Genomic DNA, 6000 nt, shown 5'->3' with positions numbered 1-6000 from the left:
TCTGGCTTTTCAGGGTACAGTTTAAGAGATTCTTGACAGGTATCAACTGCAATGACATGCATCCCCACCCCAAATTTAATGTAACTGTAACTAAACAGCATTATCAGGTACTTGATTTTATTAATTTATAAAGCTGGAAACTGTCATATCTTTTTCCACAAGCAGTGTCTCAACAGTACGATTTCCACTCTGGGTTTTCCTAAGCGCTTTTATCGAGGTGGAGACACCAAGGGGCAAGGTGAAAGCCTAGGACCCTGGGGGCCCAGGAGTAGACTAGGTCCGCAACTCTCCGCGCCACTCAGCGGCCGGCCCCCCAGGGACGCTTAGGGTCAGGCCCGGTTGGAAAGTAGAATTCCTAACCCTCTGTGGGCTGCACCCCCAGATTCTTTCCGAGTCCGACCCTCACCTGGGCACTCGCCTTAGCCCGGGCTCCTCGAGTGTCAACACAGCTTGTTGCTAGGAGACCGGAAACCCAGCTTAGAGACGGTGGTTGCAGAGGGCCAATTCCAGCAGAGCCCTTCACAGCCTTTGGCTAGTTCCTTTTAGCCAAGAAAGCGAACCAGCCACAGGCATTTTTATTCCCCTTGCAAATCTTAAAAGCAATAGACGTTTTCTCACATTTTCTGCATAATTTATCTTACCTCATCCTCCTAGCCATTCGAAGGACACTTCAATTATCTCCACTTTGTAAATGATGAGACAAATCACAGACATTCTCCCTCATCCTACCCCAGGTCCTTTCAGACAGTGTATGTAAGAAAACTCATGTCAAATACCTTCCTCAAATACCTACCTATTCCCTCTATTCCCAGCTTCTGTAAACATTAACAGGCAATCTTCGACTTGTGAAATAACATTTATTTAAAGAGCAGTAAAAGAGGTTTAATCTATTTACCTCTAAATTAAGCCTATGGAACAAAAATATGGGCAACATATATGGCATAACCCCAAATCTCAGCTTTCTGTGTTTTCTTTATATTATGTCCACAGGCACCTTTAACTCTTTGGTTGTAAGTTAAGGCATTATTTTTATTAGAAAAGACAACAGAGAAGTCTGGGATCTTCTCTAAGTCAGAGTCTCAACAAAAGGTCCAAATTCCAAAAAAGTTCAGGTTAGCAGCTCCAAGTTAGCAAAACAGGTTTTCCATCATCCACGGGGTTGGTTAGTTTTCATTCCAGACTATTTAAGTCTCTTCTTTTGTCTAACCAAATACTCAGCACCTACAGAGTCAAAGCAGAAAGCAAGCTATGGAATCTTTATGGAGGTTTGGAAGCAATTTTCTTTCTTTCTCTACACTTTTTTCTTTAAAGTAAGATGCTGCCCAGAAAAGAAACCCTCAAATGTTTTCTTCTGGCTACCATATCTTATCTCCTATAGATGGGACAATGTGAACATACATTAATACCAACAGGTATAGCAACCAAAAAATGGGCAGTGCCTCCAGCCTCTGGTTTGCATGTTTAGCCCTTTGACTTGAGGCTCTGGAAGCAGATGCGCCCATTACTTATCTATCCCCAGGTCTCTTAAGAGCTCTTCACTGCCGCCTGCCTTCTTAGACTATTTTACTTCACTATCTATTAAAGCTGGTCCCACAGAGGCTCAGAGTTTTCCAAACTAGCAGGTGCAATGTTAATCCTTCAGGTCCTTGAATCACCTCTAAACATAAACTCTGGGAACACAAGGTCACGTCAACATCACCCTTATTCTCACAGACTTTCTAAAATCAGATTCCAGAAACTACACTCCTTTTTCTTGCAGCTCTCTACCTACAGTACCTGAATCTGCTCCAAGACTTCTCGCTGCATCTCCACAGCCATATGGTACACATGATGATCAGAGTCATTGTACATCACAGCATTTTGGAACATCAGCATCAGGTCCCGCTGGAACTGAGCCATGGTGCGAATCCGTCCCTTAGACAGATTCCTTTTCAGGCTAGTTAAGTCCATGGGTCTACAGGTGGCCAAGAGAAACCAGAGGAAATCAAACCTTCGTGCGGAACATGTGGTGACTTAACATGCTCTCGTGGAGAACCAGCTCTTAATGAAAACAGTAGTAAAGATAACAATCCCCATCAGATAATAAAATAGCAACAGCAGCTAACATACGACTGCTTACAATAAGACAACTGCTATGCTAGGTACTTTCTATATTAACACTCTTGATCCTCTCAATAAACCTATATGGTAGGTACCATTATCACAATTAGCAATGAGGAAACTGAGATCAAAAGAAGTTGGGTACTTGCCCAAAGTCACACAGCTTAGCTTCCAATTCAGAAATGGCCTGACTCCAGAGTCCACAGGCCAAGCCATTACACTTTACAATAGGAGGTATCAAAGAGCCCCAGTGATCAGTTTGTCACATGGTAGTCACTGACTGACTGTTTACAATGTGTAGTCATATACGAAGTATTTAATCAACTGTTCTTACTGTATAATTAACAGCTCAGAGTTTTTTTCTTCTTTCATGGAGATGAAAAGAGAATCAAGTGAATATTAAGATAAATATTATATAATGGGACACAGAGAGTGGGTATATAAGAGAAGGCACAGCAGCATAGAAAGAGGACTGAACTGGGAGGTAAGACTCTGGAGTTTAGTTCTAGCTCTGCTATTCACTGTTGATCACAGACAAGTCATGACCACCTCTGAGTCTTAGTTTCCTCATCTACAGAATTAAGGAGTGTCTCCAACGGTTCTTTTCTGATCTTTTACACACTATTAACACACTGGTTTATGACAGCATTTTAGATGAACTATGCTATAAAAATTCAAAACACTGAAATCAACCAATGTTTGTAACATTCATTTGGATTACCATCTTTGCCTTAGCATACCTATATATAATTGCCTGAATGAATACAGTGTTCCTTTTAAAGTTCTGCTCCAAAATAAGTGTCAAAAACTATCAAAGGTTAATGTAAAATTACAATAAATGGATAATTCTTGAAAGTCAATACTGAAAAAAAGCCTCTTTATCCTTTTGTTCCCTATCTCAAATGAGGACTGAGCTTACCAAAACTTTACAAACTTGTTCAGCTATAAAATATATCTTGAGCTTAAGTGATATAAATGAAATAAATAATCTAATAGATGCAAAATAAAGTATGAAAAAACAAATATAAAAGCAACCAACCTTTCTTGACCCCTTTTCCACTGACCTTTTCACCACATCCTTGTATCCTGGGGCCTGCCTTTCTGACACAGGCTTCAGAAATGGACTGCTGAACCTGTTAAGGGAGAAACTCAGAGAGGATGAAGAAACCCTGGAAAGTCACCCCAAATAAGAAGAGTGGCTGTGAATGCTGAGAGTGGCTTGGAGTCCTACCTGTGACTGGCTATCATCTTCCAGACTGGCAGGAGAGTCTTCTTAAATAACATATGATCCTGAACAGACCTATAGGATAAAACAGGACAGAAAAGAAACAGTAACTTCACAAATGGTATTCTGTTCCCCCTAGATGAGTAAAGAGGTTTCCTCAACACATAGTGCTCCTAGTTAAATCTGAAGGAAATAACACCACAGAGATAAAAATATATCTAATGCTTCCCTAAAGGACCCCAGATTCTAATAAATATTCTCTTATTTATCACTATTAACAAATGAAGTGGTTACATACTTATAAAGTTTACTACAAATAGGCAACTGCCTGTGACTTTTGGAATCTTGCTGATTTGCCCTCTAGTATCTGTGACTCTAAAGAACTGGTCTATAAAATTAGTCTTTGTTCACTGTTGTCTCTCAAGTTCCCGGCACATAGTAGGTGCTCAGTAAGTATTTAATAAATGAATCTGGTCCTGTTTTTATGCAGACATATGCCACATTAAGAAGTATCTCTTGTGACTTCCTTGGTGGCGCAGTGCTTAAGGCTCCGCGCTCCCAGTGCAGGGCGCCTGAGTTCAATCCCTGGTCAGGGAACTAGATCCCACATGCATGCCACACCTAAGAGTTCGTATGCCACAACTAAGGAGCCCACCTGTTGCAATGAAGGAGGCTGCCTGCCATAAGACCCAGTGCAATCAAATAAACAAATAAATAAATTTTAAAAAAAACAAAAAAACTCTCTCTCCCATATTTCCAAAGGAAAAAATACTTGGTTTCATATATCAAGGAATTCTCTTATACTTCATATGAATGCTATACAATTTAAATATTTTTCCTTTTTACTCTCCTCTGTATAGTAATCTTTAAAATACCAAGGAAAATTCATTTCTTCTCATGGTCCTTCCTTCTCTGGGCCAAATTCCCTAATTAGTTTAGTTTTTCTTTAGAGGTCAACTGCTCAATGTTTTGTTTCATTTTATAATTTTCCAAGTTGGCAAGTTTTCTATTTACTCCAAAGTTAAACATCATGTTACACTTCACACTTTATACACTGCATTATTCTAAATAGGCTCTCTTCACACCTAAGCTTTCACACCCCTGTTTTGCTTTATGTATCATATTGTGTGCATCCATTTGAGTGCAACTCGTATCTTTCTCCAATTTGAACAACTCCATATAGCTATTCATTTTCATGATGCAGTATCTCGCCTGTATCTAAATTACACACCACAGAAATCAATTTTTCCTTAAGCCCAGACCCTACAAGAACAAGGCATTTAAAGCCTAAAGCAAACCTCTTCCTTTGTTTCTGGTCAGTCAGCTGGAATAAGCAATATAGGTCCTTGGTACTGATGTAATTTTTTTCATATACCCACAAAACAGATATTTATTAAGCTTCCATTATGTGAAAGGTACTGTGATAGGTTTTGTAACCTCATAATCAATCACCTTTTAAGAAACAACCCCTTGCTTACCTTTATTTCCATCTATTTGGAAATGCATGCCAAGCAACTACAAGTAAAAGTGTCGGAGCAGAAAGGATCTGTAGACTTAAGACTCCAAAGGTTCTAACGAGTCAGTACAGACTAAGGAAGAAGCCAGAAAAGAGGGACCTAGGGAATGTCTATCTTTCAAAGAAGTTTTAAGCTTCCCTAATGATAACACAAGAACTCAAATGCCTATCTCCCCTTAAGCTATCTAGCCAAGGAGATTCAATTACTAATATCTACTGCTTTTTAATAAAAAGATTTCATGTTCAACCTAAATTCTAAGATAAGAGTGTGGTGTTTGCATTTCAAGATGCTGAAATGTCATGAAATAAGACATCCCAGATTAGAGATTTCCTGTTTTGGGGCAGTCATCATATGCCATCTGCTCATACGTACAAAGAGAGTTATAGAAAAGCAAAGGAAGCAATTCTTCAACAAGCTAGGTTTTTAGCTGTATTCTATTTGTGTAATAAAAATTTGAAATCTGCTGTTTACAAAAATATATATGCATGGTTCAGTTGTATACCTTAAACAAAGGCAGGCTAAAATAATTATTGGTTAGCCTTTCCACAGATAACGTGGGTGGATCTGGGATGTAGTGAAGACGAAAAAAAAAAAACAGTTCATTTTATCTTCTCTTAATACATAGGCACAAGACTAGGCCTAGAAGAGGAATTATTTGTTACATAACAAAAGTAACTTTGTTTTTCTCATTTAAAAAGAAATTAGCTTTACTGAAAAAAATTAAGATTCTAAAACGTGCTCTTTGGCCCCATAATTATATGTGTTAAAAAAAGACAATTATATAAACAATTTCCCAAGATTTGTGTAAAAGCAACAAGGGCAATAACTTAAAAATAATCTTTAATTCCAAGTTAATAGGAGATGTTTTAGTATTTTTAAAAGTATAGTTTGTATAATATTAGACTTGAGTGACAATCTGACTCAGCAGTGTTTCCTGAATAAATATAGAGAGAAGGGTTCCTTATGAAAGAGATTCTTAATGTTGACAAAACGGTCTTGTTTTATAATATGAAAGCATACAGACTTCTATTTTTACAGTAAAATTATATTTAATTCCATTTCTAGTGTTTTCCAACTCTCTCTACTTTTCAATTTACAAAAGTAATCATTACTCATGGCGATGAATTCAAGCAGGTATAAACAGAAGTAAAAGGATGA

The sequence above is a fragment of the Hippopotamus amphibius genome, chromosome 1 (assembly GCF_030028045.1).
Source record: "Hippopotamus amphibius kiboko isolate mHipAmp2 chromosome 1, mHipAmp2.hap2, whole genome shotgun sequence".
Taxonomy (NCBI): domain Eukaryota; kingdom Metazoa; phylum Chordata; class Mammalia; order Artiodactyla; family Hippopotamidae; genus Hippopotamus; species Hippopotamus amphibius.
The sequence above is the reverse complement of the archived record's forward strand: the minus strand, read 5'-3'. Positions refer to the sequence as shown.